Below are 14,463 nucleotides of genomic sequence, written 5' to 3' on the forward strand. Positions count from 1 at the left end.
TGAGAAGTTCTATAATAGACTTTATTCGTGTGATCTCATTCAGTACCCATCAGAGCCCACTTCCTGTTGGTTGCATCAAAACTACTCAGAAGGGAAAAAAATTCCATTCCTTCGCAGCCCCCTTCCTGCTATAAATAGCAAACACTTGCTCACCAGCAGCTGGAGTTCCGGCCCATCCTTGCTGGAGCTCCCAGGCTCCCTCCGACAGCTGCTGCAGAACACCAGAAGCTGAAAGAAAGAGGATATTCATATGTGCTGGGGGGAAACTGATGATCTTGTAGGCCTTGCTCAATAGTTATGAGGTTGTTTTGCAGTAGAGCATTAGGAAAGCAAGAGTAGCTCTTTTTCTTTTTAATGAGGAAAGTTAAGATGGGACCAATTCACAACTACAGCCCCTAAATCTAGCTGAATGTGGGACTTAAAGAGCCAGCAAGATCTGCAGCTAAGGCAACAAAACTGGAAGGACCAGAAACCTGAATCCTTTCCGTGTCTGTGTTGCTAATCCACCATATGACCTTGGGAACATTACTTGAGCTTTTAATTGTTTAATATTCCTGTGTGTGAAATATGAGAGAGAATAGCCTCCCTCCTCCGTCACAGACTGGGAGGTGGATGACACACAATCTAGAAAACTGGTTTTAAAGAAAGGAGCCATAGACAGAGCTGGCCCTAAGGTACAGTGGTCTAGTCTCTACCTACCGTCTCCCAAGCTCAGGGAAAGACTGGAAAGGGCTAGTATTTTAAAGATCTCTTAGGTAAATACACGTGTGTAACATGAGCTGTCAAGCCAGCACCAATGTCACCATCAAGGCCAATTGGGCCACTTCTGCCCTTGGCTTGATCCTCTGACTTTGGGGGTATAGAGGGAGATAGGGGGGGGATTCTCCTGATTCTCTCTTACCCGATGGCTACCCTGATCAAAATGTTTGAACACAAAATAGGGGCACAAAGCCTAACAGAGGAAGGGTGCCTATGGAGAAACTAGGCAGGATTTTTTAAATTAGAGACCATAGACTGCAATTCTGTCACCTCCTGGACACTCTCTCTCCCAGCACCAGCCCTTGCAAGAGGTCTTGTGGTCTGCACCCACCCTGAGAGCCCTCTCAGAACCAAGTCCTTTCTTTGATATGGTATTCCTTCATGCGTTCCGGGTGCTCAAAACGTGTTTGTTGAATGAAAGATAAAAGAGACTAGATTAGTTCTTCCCCTTTGAGGGAGTGCTCAGTGCACACTTTAGCCTGCTCTCACCGGCTTTCACAGCTGACCGAACACCGTCCTGTGCCCATCCTCACCGTGGACGCCTGGGTGGGGCCATTTCTTCTTGACATGTAAGATCTTATCACAATATGGAGCCTTAGTTCTTGTTCCTACAACCTTCTTTTACACAGCAAACCAAAGCTCAGAGAGAAGAAATGATCTGAGCTGGGCATGGTGGCGCATGCCTGTAGTCCCAGCTACTTGGGAGGCTGAGGCAGAAGGATTGCTTGAGCCCAGGAGTTTGAGGTTGCTGTGAGCTAGGCTGACGCCATGGCACTCACTCTAGCCTGGGCAACAAAGTGAGACTCTGCCTCAAAAAAAAAAAAAAAAAAAAAAAAAAAAACAAGAAATGATATGGCTCCACACTTGCCTAGAAAATTCATTGTTAATATATTAAGTTATTGAGTAGTGATGGCTATATCAAAGAACTTAGAAACCTTTAGAAGCAAATAATGGATCTGGGATATAAATAGCACCCGGGCATTGTCTTGGAGGGATGAAGAGCACACTCAAGTGCAGCTCAGCATTTACCCCTTTGTTACTATAATTCAACTAATTCAACTGCACTCGCAAAGGGGAAAAGAGAAAGCTTTTGAAAGTGGGGCTGCTGCAATGTGGCTCCCACAGACCTGCCTAAGTCCTTTCCAGGGTTGCAGACTGCCCCTTCCACAGCTTCAGGGGAGAGGGAATGTGCTCTCAGGGGTCTCTTAATATGCCCCTAAAGGAGCACAACCAGGACTTTTATGGTTGCTCTCGATCCATTGCTTACTTGTTCCATCAATTTATAAGGGTGGCCTTGGGTTTTGCCCAACTTAGAGATGAAAAAGCTGGTGCTTGGAGAGGAGCACCCTGCCGAGTGGACCAGTCATAATTAGGGAAGAAATTCGAAGTTAAAATTAAGTCCACCCAGCTGGGTGGGCCTGGGCAAAATTCCAAGACTCAGGAGGCTGTCCTGTCTCTACATCTGTCCTTCCTCTGTCCCACTCGTCCTGCTTCCCTGGCAGAGGATGTCTCCTCACCCTCATGCCTGCGCCAACACCCCAGTGTCTAGGGCTCACCTCTCCGGCCTGACACCAGGGTCGTCTCCAGATCCATCTCTGCCTTTGCACCCAGGCCCTCCACTTGACCTTCTCTGTCAAATGATACTTGCTCCGCCTGCATTCATCTTGTTTGTGGAAAAAATGAAGAATTGCTATTTCAGATCCACCAATGGTAGATCTGAAAGGGGGTTAGATGACCAGAGACAACACCTCCCCCTTTGATAGCAAAGTGACATTTCTGGCTGTTCAAGTTTTGCAGCCACATTTAAATCATACCTCTTACTCTGCTAGCATGGGTGCAGGCCCACTATTCTGCCTTTGGAAGGATATATACAGGCCTCAAATAAGTGAAAGATAACAGTCTCAGCCGGGTGCGGTGGCTCAGGCATATAATCCTAGCACTCTGGGAGGCTGAGGTGGGTGGATTGCTCGAGGTCAGGAGTTCGAAACCAGCCTGAGCAAGAGTGAGACACCATCTCTACTATAAATAGAAAGAAATTAATTGGCCAACTAATATATATAGAAAAACTTAGCCGGGCATGGTGGCGCATGCCTGTAGTCCCAGCTACTCGGGAGGCTGAGGCAGCAGGATCACTTGAGCCCAGGAGTTTGAGGTTGCTGTGAGCTAGGCTGACACCATGGCACTCACTCTAGCCTGGGCAACAAAGTGAGACTCTGTCTCAAGGAAGAAAGACAGAAAGAAAGACAGAAAGAAAGACAGAAAGAAAGACAGAAAGAAAGACAGACAGACAGACAGAAAGAAAGAAAGAAAGAAAGAAAGAAAGAAAGAAAGAAAGAAAGAAAGAAAGCCGTCTCCAAAACCCCCAAAACATTATTCTTGCTTAATAAAAAGCAGCACCATTTGAAGACTAACTGCCAGACATTACACACTCAAGTCTCACCACTAACCGTTGAATGCTACAGATGCCCCAGTGCAGAGATAGTAGTAACTGGCTGTTGGCGACAGAGCTCGACTCTGAATCCAGATCTGCTTGACTTCAACAGGTGAACAGGGACATTGCTCTCTATTGCACACTAGAGACCATGAGGATGAATTCTGATGACCGCTTGAAACCCAGACCCAGTGAGGGGCTTGGCTGCCTACAAGAGAAGGTGAGGGTTTGGCTCATGCTTGTTTGGAGGAGAAGGCATTGAACAGTTCACTGGAAACACACAGTTTATAACATGTTCTTGACAGAGTCCTGTGGAAAAGAATGCCTCCCTATTTAAACAAAGCAAACTCCTTGCTTTCAAGTTTATTGACAAGCAAAACCAACTTGAGTTTAAGTTTTTATATCTGAATATTCTCGATAGCAACAAACTGTTATGATAACATCTTGCAGGGAAGAGACTTTATTTTTATTTATTTATTTATTATTTATTTTGAGACAAAGTCTTACTCTGCTGCCCTGAGTAAAGTGCCATGGTGTCAGCCTAGCTCACAGCAATCTTAAACTCCTGGACTCAAGTGATCCTCCTGCCTCAGCCTCCTGAGTAGCTGGGACTACAGGCACACACTACCATGTCTGGCTAATTTTTCTATTTTAGTAGAGACAGGGTCTCGCTCTTGCTCACGTTGGTCTTGAACTCCCATCTCAAGCAATCCTCTAGCCTCGGCCTCTCAGAGTGCTAGGATTATAGGCCTGACTCACTACACCCAGCCAGTAGTCTCTGGGATTATCCAGACTCTGCTTCTGACTATTAGTATAATAATACAAAATATAAGTACCAAAGCACATTATGAAGTAAAATGTAAAGTGGTTTTAAATTAATAGTCTTTTTTTTTTAAGACAGAGTCTTGCTCTGTCACCTGGGCTAGAGTGCCATGCATCAGCCTATTAGTATAATAGTACAAAATGTAAGTACCAAAGCACATTATAAGTAAAATGTAAATTTTACTTAATCAATATTAGTAATCAATAATTGAGTCTGTATATTTATAATACATGATTAAAAAGTTATGTAAGAAGTATAACGGTTTCCATTTTTTACAGTTGATGAAACAGACCACAGACAGACAATTGACTTGCCCAGAGAATATGACTACAACAATAAATCCAGAATGAGAGCTTGAATCCTATCTTTTTGCTCTTAGTCCAGTATGTTCTGCCTCCATTAGAAGCAAACTTGTATGAACATATTCCACAGATGACTGAATACAAAGAGAAGATGTATAAAATGTGATCTCTATTTTTCTGAGACTGCTCCCCCCAAATTAGCCTAATTGGATATAGAAAATAATAGAGATATTGAGTCAAATGTCTGCAATATTTAATAAATTAATTTAGTTGCACGTATATATTATTTTTAATTGATGCATAACAATTGTACATATTTATGGGGTACAGAGTGACATTTCAATACATGTACACAATGTGTAATGATCAATTCAGTGTGGTTAGCATATCCATCACCTCAAACATTTATCATTTCTTTGTGTGGGGAATATTCAAAGTCTGCTTTTCTAGCTATTTGAAAATATACAATCAACTGTCGTTAACTATAGTCACTCTATAGTGCTACAGAACCCTAGAACTTAGTCCTCCTATCTAGCTGTAATTTTGTATCTGTTAACCAATTTCTATCTTCCCCTCTCCCTACCATTCCCAGCTTCCCACTGTATTAATAGTAACCACTATTCTACTCTCTGCTTCCATAAGATCAAATTTTTTAGCTCCCACATGCCAGCAAAAATATGTAGTATTTATTTTTCTGTGGCTGCACATATATTTAAATTACTCGTTACATAAAATAATACCTTAATATAAAATGCAGCTGTTTTCAATCTCACATTTCATGAAATAATTTTATTCAAACTCTTCACATACATCTTTGACATTAATGTCTTTATTATCACTGGAGCCCTTTTTGGAATCATCTAACAGTTTTCAAGAGCATATTATTTTTCCTGCCTAAGCACTTAAAATTCCATATAAGACAGTGTTCTTAGAAATGTTACCCCATTTTTGTATTTGTCTTTTAAATTTAGATTCATCATTACAACAAGTATCTTTAAGAGTTCGTTTACATCAACTGGAAACACTTAACAATTGTGAGTTCCTCTTTGCAGTCACACTTCTGTGTTTAATTTCTTTGCTTCCTTTTTTACCAGTTCTACTGGGAGACCCAGTCTATAAACATTCAGAATCAGAGTTGATTTCAGGTTAATGGGGTCTTCCCCAAATAGAACACTTTCTTGACAAAATATGAGAGACTTTGAAATCTCAAAAAACATGGGAAATTTGGTAAGATCTCCCATAGCGGGAGATCCCCTCCTTCCTAAGGGATAACCCTGGCAATAAAAGCTTTTGCCTCAAAGTGGCAGCACAAAGATCAGATATAAGGGGGGAAAAATGCCTAAAATTACCTTGTGCTAAATGTTGATGAAACTGAAACTGTTATTTTTTAAGAAGTAGTATGATGTTTATCCTTCGAAAACTCAGGCAGAAATTCCCTGAGAAAGCTGATGAACCACTCGAATTACATGCTCAAATCTCGGTTTTCTGGAAGAATTCTCACATGTCGATTCTAGCCTCTAGAATTCAATGGGTGGAAGTGTTGGCGTCAGCCCTGGCCTGCCCTCTGTCGCATGTGGATCTGCGGGAATGTTCCCTCCCAGAGGCTCAGACCTGCCCAGGCCCCAGCTGCTCCACACAAGTCTCAGCTTTTGCCCCCACAGCCTGGGCCAGACACGACGCAGGGTCTCGGCTTGACCATGCCAGCTGGGCTTCCTTCCTTGCCATTCTCTGAATCCTCCACACCTCCATGCCCGCTGCCTGGCTCGCCTGTGCTGGAAGCTGCTTCTCCTCAAGCACTGGTATTCAAGATGGACGTTTTATTTCTTATATTTCTTATTCATTTCCCCTGTTGTGTTTCCTAGAATGTCATCGTGGTTTTTTGGGTTTTTTTTCTACTTAGTGTTGTGGGTTAAATAGGCTTTTGTGGGCTCGCCTGGGAACATTGTTTCCAGTGAAAAATGCATTCTGTGTTGGAAACAAACAACGTACACAAAGAAACTTTGGGAACACGACTTCTTTGTAGAGTGGGGACTGCCCTTCCAGCCTCATGTATCCAAGTGAAAGCCTGCGAGGGTTCTCTTTTTCTGTTTTCAAATCTAGACAGACTTAAAAATATATATGTATCAATCTGGGATGGAAAACTATAAATCTGGCCACATCTGGGGGATCCTGAGAAGCAGACAATTTTTATTCTTTTTAAAAATCATCTCTAACTAAGGGGAAGGGCTTGTAGAAATGAAGTGATATAATTGCCCTCTTCCTCCTCAGGAAAACACCAGCCCTCTGAGGAGAAGGTTGTGGGAGGTGATTAAACTGTTCAATCGGCCAACTAAAAATATATAGAAAAAAAAAATTAGCTGGGCCTGGTGGGGCATTCCTGTAGTCCCAGCTACTCGGGAGGCTGAGGCAGTAGGATCGCTTGAGCCCAGGAGTTTGAGGTTGCTGTGAGCCAGGCTGAAGCCACGGCACTCACTCTAGGCAACACAGTGAGACTCTGTCTCAAAAAATAAATAAATAAATAAAATAATAATAATAATAAAATTGTTCAATCACTTGACAAAGATAATCCACTTAATTAAAGCATTTACTGAGCACATATGGTGCACCTACGAGGTGCTGGACACTGTCTTAGGTGTGCTAGTGACAGCTCTGACATGACAAACAAGGAAGGTCTATGGAGAGACTGAGACCAGGTAACAGAATAAAACAGATAGATACACAAGAACTTGTAAGGCAGTGACAAATGTTATGACGAAAAGTAAACAAGGGAAGCATTAAACAAGAGACGTAGTAAGCAGAAGTGTGGCTGGGGAGCTATCTTGGTTGGGTGGCCAGGGAAGGCCTCTCTCTGAGGAGGCAACTTTTACGCTAAGACAAAAAACTGGCTGGAAGCAGATATGCGGAAGAGAACCCCGGGTAAGGGGAACCGCAAGTGCAAAGGCCCTGAGGTAGGATAGAACAAAGAGGTTGGGGTGGCTGGAGTGTATCAAATTAAGCAGAGGGAGAGTAATGTGAGGGTTGCTTGTGGACATGGTGAGGGGCCAGATCCTACAGGGGAAGCTGTTTATATTTGATCCTAAGTGCAAAGACAATATTGGAAGACTTTAATCAGAGCACTGGTTTATGTGATTGGATTTGAAAGGCTACCCTCCTACTCCATAGAGAATGGGCAAGAGTAGAAGCAGAAGCACAAATGAGTATGATGACAGTCGTCATGATGTTGGCCACCATGTACAGGGCACCTACCATGTGCCCGGAACTCTTTAAAGCACTTCACCTGCATTACACCCATTAATCCTCACAACTCCTTTTATGGAGTGAAATCATTAGAATTTCCATATTACACATGCAGAATAAATCCTGGAAAAGTACAGAAATGTATGTCTATCCGGTACATTAAAAAAAAAAACCCTCTTTTATAATTATATAAGTCAGTAATTGTCATTACAAGAAAACTTTTTTAAATGAGCAAAAAGAAAATATTAAATCACTTGAGATCACATACCCTCGGATAAATAGCTACTGCTAACCTTTTGGCTTGTATTTTCCCAGATGTTGTTCTATGCAAATATATTATCTATTGTTCTCAAAAGCATATGATTGCTTACTTCTATGCATGAAAAACTCCTAGATTATAGGTTTTAACATTTTTAATTTTAATTAACATTGTTAATTTTAAGAATACTGTCCACAAATCTATCTTGAATGACACTGTGGAAAAAAATGCTGGACTGCAATATATAGAATCGAGTGTACTATTAGATAGTTAATATGAAATATTACTCACAAATGAAATTAATTGGAAAAACAGGATATTATGTATCCTATAAGCACATTTAATCTATGCTTATATATTTTCAGAAAGTGTCTGAAAACACATATACCACATTGTTCATAGTGGTTACTGTTGGTTGTTAAGATTTTGAGTAATTTTTGCTTCCTTTTTCTTTTTTTTTTTTTTCTTTGTTATGGCAGCCCTAACAGAGGCTTTTCTTTTCTTTTCTTTATTTCTTTTGGAGACAGGATCTCACTCTGTTGCCCGAGTTGGAGTGTAGTTGCGTCATCACAGCTCACAGCAACCTCAAACTCCTGGGGCTCAAATGATCCTCCTGCCTCAGCCTCTCAAGTAGCTGGTACTACAAGTATGCACCACCACACCAGCCAATTTTTTCTATTTTTGGTAGAGACGGGGTCTTGCTCTTGCTCAGGTTGTCCTCAAACTCCTGAGTTCAAGCAATCCTCCCTCCTTGGTCTCCCAAAGTGCTAGGATAATAGGTGTGAGCCACCATCCCTGGCCAATTTCTTCTTTTTGATATTCTATCTTTCTAATATCTCTAAAATGAGTGTTTGTCTTCTAAAAGTAATAAAGTAATAAAGGTTGTTTAAAATGATAGAATAAGACTGGATTTTTAAAGAAAAATTTAATGAAGTTCTTCAGAAAGCATTTTTTTTTTTTTTTGCTTCTTCTACTTCCATAGCTCTAAAGTCATCTGTGGGATGTAAACTGCTGCTAAGATGGTCATACTTAGCCCTGGCCAACCAACCTGCTTCTGGTGGGCTTGTTTGGCTTCTGCCCTCAATGGCAGAATGGTGATGCTCTTGCCAAATCTCTTGGACACCGATGTGTCTAGCACCATGCTAGGCACTTGGAAGGATAACACATCCACAACAGAAAGAATCTCTCCCTGCACTCAGCCGCCATAACCAGAAAAACAAACTGAGAAACTTGAACCCAAGAAGTGTGTCATCTCAAATTAATGAGGGTCATCTCAGACAAGGGAGGGCACTTGGGACACCTCCATTAAAGTATAACCCCAGAGACAAATTCAAAGCTCTCCTCTGCCATCAGAGGCCAGCCATAAATATGCTTTTGTGATTCTGTCACCTGGAATGGCACCATGAAAATTAATGTTGAGCTTCTTCAGGAACTTTTCCTTTATTTGAGTGACTATCTTCTAGAATTATCTTTCTACAACTGTCCTGTTATTTCCCTTTCTTGTGTATGTGCCTCTTCATGATTTAGACAGCTATGGCTCCAACCCCACTCTTACTAGTTACGTGACTCCAGACAAGTTATTTAAACTTGGAGTCTCAGGTTTCCTTGTCTATAGATGCAGATGTACTCTGTAAGTTCATTGTCAGGATTAAATGAAATCACATGGATTAAGCTCATATCTCTAAATGCCATCCTCTTCTCACTTCCCTCCTGCCCTCCTACGCCCACCCTCTGCAGGTCTCATTACTCTGCATGAGGTGTGAGGTAAGGCCGAAGATCCAATGGGTCTTGATTGGAGGCTCATTTGGCCACATTTTAGTTGTGGGATCCTCAGTAAATCCTTAAACCTCTCTGGTCTTGAGGATTGATCACCGTGATGTGCAAATGATACCAAAGATGCCAAATTACTTTCTATGCAGAATAAACCTCTCCAAATACTTAAAAGGAGTATGGCAGCAATAAAAATTGTCCTTTGGATGAAAATGAGCCTATAAATAAAATTAATCCACTGTATGACCCCAAAATTCTCAATACACATTTTCAGAAGGACTATTTTGAAATATTAAGGAAAGTTAGTTGCAGATAACCCAAATCTTACAGGATTGGCTGTCAGGGAAAGATAATTGACTTGTCCCTTCTCTTATCTTATCTACAACTAAGAATGAATTTGGCCTGGTTCAAATTACAACCTTTGCTGCACCTGCATAGGTAAAGAATCGCAGGGGAGAATGCTGAGGGGAAAACACAGGCAACCTGGAGGAGATGGCCAGACTCTGCAGCCTAGCAATAACTTGGTTTTTATCCTGGGCTTGAGCCTTTTCCCAGATGCCAGGTTGGGAAGAGATGTCTGTGGTTTGCAGAAGACCTATTTCCACAGTGGGGCTGCTCAACTGGCATTTTTCTCCCAGGACACGGTGCAGGGCCTTGCCACAGGGCTGCTTTCTTTGTGTTCCTCTGTCTTGAGCACAGGAATATTTAAACTGGGCCCTTTACATTTGTCTGTAAGACATTCCAAAAGGCTGGCCACGGCATCTTTTCCTGGGAATTGATCTATGGACTCAGCAAGGAGGATCAATAGGACCTTAAATGACCTGGAAGTGTTGGGTACGCAGTCTTGTTCTCGGTTCTTCATGTGCTCTTGGTGGAAGAATGACCAGACATACCAGAGCAAGGTAAGCATGAAACGAAGTCTATTGAGGAAGGGCAAGATAGGTTTACACAGCAAGAGCAAGATAGATTTGCCACAATGAATGAGAGCCCTCTCATAACAAGAGGCTCTGGTTGTGGTCTGGAGTCCTGTTTTATAATGTCCTGATTGGGCCCTCCTCCTGGTTCAGATGTCACCATGGAACCACTTTGATGGACAGTTAATGACATGATAATTATAATTAGCCTTAGGTCACTCTAAGTCACTTTCCAGATCCTATCATGTCTGGGCTGCCTGGCCAGGGGGCTAGGAAATTCCATGCATTCTTTTGCAGATCAACAGGGCATTCCTCCTTCTGGCAGTTGCCTGGGACAAGATCAAGGTGGGGCAGCACCAAGCAGGGCTGAGTGGGAGACCAGAACAAGGGGAGGACCCCCTCCTTTGTCCCCAGGATAGTTGTAGATCCCTCACTATCTGCCTAACAGAAGGACACTCCAGATTCAAAGAAGCTAGAAGACAGGTCCCCAGTAGAGTACATCTGGGGAAGGGATGGCTTAAGCTACCTGTGGATTGAGGGTGCCATTTTAATGCATCCTCATTCATCCTGTGTACACTACTGTCAAAAGAGTATATAATGTACTCACTCTCTGCAATGTCTACATTTGCACAGAACCAATCATAGGACCCAATAATCTTAAGTATAGCCCAGTAAAATAAGTTTTCTAAAACAATAAAATAAAATAATATTTAAGACAACACATTTGGTCTTGTTGCTGGTTATATTTATTTTTCAAATTCTTGCATCCTATTGATTTTCTGAGGTAATTTCTTTTTTTAAGAAAAACACAGTCTCAGTCACTGAGGCTAGAATGCAGTGCTGTCATCATAGCTCACTACAACCTCTAACTCCTAGGCTCAAGGGATCCTCCTACCTCAGCCTCCCAAGTAGCTGGGACTACAGACACGCACCACCATGCCCAGCTAATTTTTTCTATTTTTAGTAGAGACGGGGGTCTTACTCTTGCTCAGGTTGGTCTCCATCTCCTGACCTCAAGTGATCCTCCCGCCTCAGCCTCCCAGTGTGCTGGGATTACAGGCACGAGCCACCTCACCCAGCCTGGAGTAATTTCTAAACCAGTTAGCTGCCTCTTTGAAAACTGTTTCCAATTTTTCTTTTCTTTTTTTTTTTTTTCAAGTTATGTTACTCAGCAGCTTTACCAAGCTCAATTCCGACAAGGATTTTTTTCATATCTCATAATACAAAAAGCCAAAAAAAACTCCAATCACTCTGTGGAGGCAGCATATTGGCCCAGAGTCGACCCAAACAGGGAGATCTGGGTTGCATCTTCCCTTCCCCCATGGCCCAGAAAGTCTAAATTTAGTTTATTGGATAACTGCAATGACAGTAACATGTTGCAAGAACAAGAATCAAGCAAAAGAAAAAGAAGCAGCTTAGTGTGGCATGAGGTATTTTAATGCCATGGCAGCAGCTGTGGTGTCTTCTCTATTATTTCATCCCTTCCTCAAGTCAGGTTATTCTGCCCTCTCCTCCCGCACTTCCTGTTGCTGTAATCAAATCAGGTCACCCTGAATTCGTGAGTCCTCTTCCTGACTGCAGTCATGTCTATTTCCAGCAGAATGAATTTTCTCCATCCTTTTCTTTGCTCCCCAGACCTTTATTTGGTGCCCTTGAAGTCCTTTCTCTTCCCTGTGCTCCCCAGGCTGCAAAGGCTTCCCTTTCATCCCGTCTCCCTGCCACCAGGCTCTGTCTCGGGCTTGCTGCTGCTGTCCCCGCCCCTCCCTCCAGCTTCCGCAGTTACCACTAACACAATTAGCCATCTGATGGGCGACTCAGCGATTCAGAACCCAAGAACCTTGGTTCTCCTGAAACTTCCATGCCTCCCTCCCTATGGCCAAGATAACGGTCCTTCCCTCACGCCATAGCTCAGGGCCATCGCTCAGGCGATGACTTGGGACTTGAATATTCAGATTGCTAGAGTGGCCCTGGCTTCTTCCCCTTCCTTATTCTGTGCCTGACCCTGGGGCTCTTCATGCTCTATTTAGCTTTTCCCCAGGACAGGTGGACCGAGCAGGTTTGAGCTTAGAATTTATGTAGCCCAACTCCTCATTTACAGATGGGGAAACTAAGGCCCAGGGGGCTTAACTGCCCAGTTACCTGGCTGGTTCTGGATGGAACCAAAACAGACACAGAGAAAACTCAATCAAACCGGTGAATTTGGTGGGAAGAATCTTGCTAAGGATTGAGCAGTGCCAAAATGAGACTTGAGGATTAAGAGTCCATTCATTCTATCCTTATCTCCCTGCCAGCAGCGTGAGCAAGTGGTGGGAACCAGAGCTGGGGCACCTGGAGGGTCTCTGCAGAGACTCCCTAATGTGAGGTCTTCGAGGCACCTGCCACCCAAGAACATGGAGCCCCAGAAGGCTGCTTGGGCCCCCTATGCCCTTTCGGCAGGGCAGGATGAGGAGTCAGTAACAGCCCACAGTAATGATGAATCCCACACACGTTCCACATTCAGTATTTTTTTTTTTTTTTTTTACAATTTGCTTAGCATGCATAGCAGCAAATTGACAGAATTGTTTCCCCTAAATGTAGGAAGGTGCGTAAAATACAAGAAGCTTGTAAAAATGTATTTATTGCAAAAGTTGTATCAGTCTTGTAAGTAAGCACCAGCCTTCTCCGGGAAAGACATGGGTGGGAAAATGAATAAAATTAACTCAGTATTTTGACTGCTTGCTGCAGTGGAAAAGGCACTTATGTTTCCCAAGCTGAGTATGAAGAGAAGGGACAAGTCTTTGGAGGCAATGAAAGCTATGCCAGAGCAGCTTAGAAAAGTCACTCCTTGGTGGCATGAGCATGGAAGCAAGGTCCACCCCTGGCCTCGATGTTGGATGTCCTGTGCAGTCCCTGGCAGGGCTGGTTCTGGCGCAGTGGGATCTGCCAGGTTGAGAGCTGAGCCTCCCTGCTGCCACTGCCGCTACCACTGCTGCTGCACATCGTCTGTGATTAAGAGCTTTATTGATTTTCGAGCCCTTGACCACATTGGTGGGGACATAGTACGGCAGGGGAAACTGGTGGGAAGCCAAGTGGAAAGGGGGTTTATGAAATAAGCTCTCGATGAAGAGAACTGTGGGAAAGAATGTGATGGAGGCACATTTGGGGCCAGTCAATGTGGGAAAGCAGAACAGCTCAGAAATGCTCTTCAGACTTGAACTGAAACAAAGCTCTTTGCCAAAACACAGGAAGAGAATCCAGTCTGCGAGAAAGACTCAGCACTGTTTGTATAAAACAGAATATTCCTATCTGCAAATTCATCACTGACAATGCCTAGCCCACATTCTGCACCAGGCACTGTGCTGGGTCCTGGGCCTATAAATGAGAATCAGTCTAGAGAAGGAAACTCAAAATACACACCAAATGGTTTGTAAAGATCCAAGAGTATTTTAAGGGAATCATAAAAACATTTTTCCTGAACTTTGGGCCTGGAGGCATCAGGAATGAAAGGTGGGGGAAGAGGGATGGGACATGTCCCTGGTGCTGCCTGCCTCATGTGCAGATCTAGTGAAACTTCTTAGGTATTCACTCCTGTCACTACCATGGTGGCTTCCCACCCCCGTCCCTTGCAGGTCCAGAGGAGACCTGCTTTTGTGCTGGGGGCTGGGTGCAGGGTTTCAGGTGTTCTCAAGGTAGCAGGTGGAAAGGGAGCTGTTTGGGTTTCCAGTACAGGCTGGAAAAACCCTACAGCACCAAGGGGACAGTTGGACATCCTCCTCTGACCCTAAGATAAGGGCAGGACACTTGAGACTTGATTCCTCCCCTCTACTGCACTCCACCCACCCACCGTGAACTTGTGTCCCCTATGTGTTTTTGTAAATTTCAGAATATTATAGGGGTACAAATGTTTAGGTTACATAGATTGTTTTGTACTGCTTGAGTCAAAGTCTCTTATGTGTTTTGAGGGGAGATTTCTTCCAACCCATCTTCCC

The sequence above is a fragment of the Microcebus murinus genome, chromosome 15 (genome assembly GCF_040939455.1).
Source record: "Microcebus murinus isolate Inina chromosome 15, M.murinus_Inina_mat1.0, whole genome shotgun sequence".
Classification (NCBI taxonomy): domain Eukaryota; kingdom Metazoa; phylum Chordata; class Mammalia; order Primates; family Cheirogaleidae; genus Microcebus; species Microcebus murinus.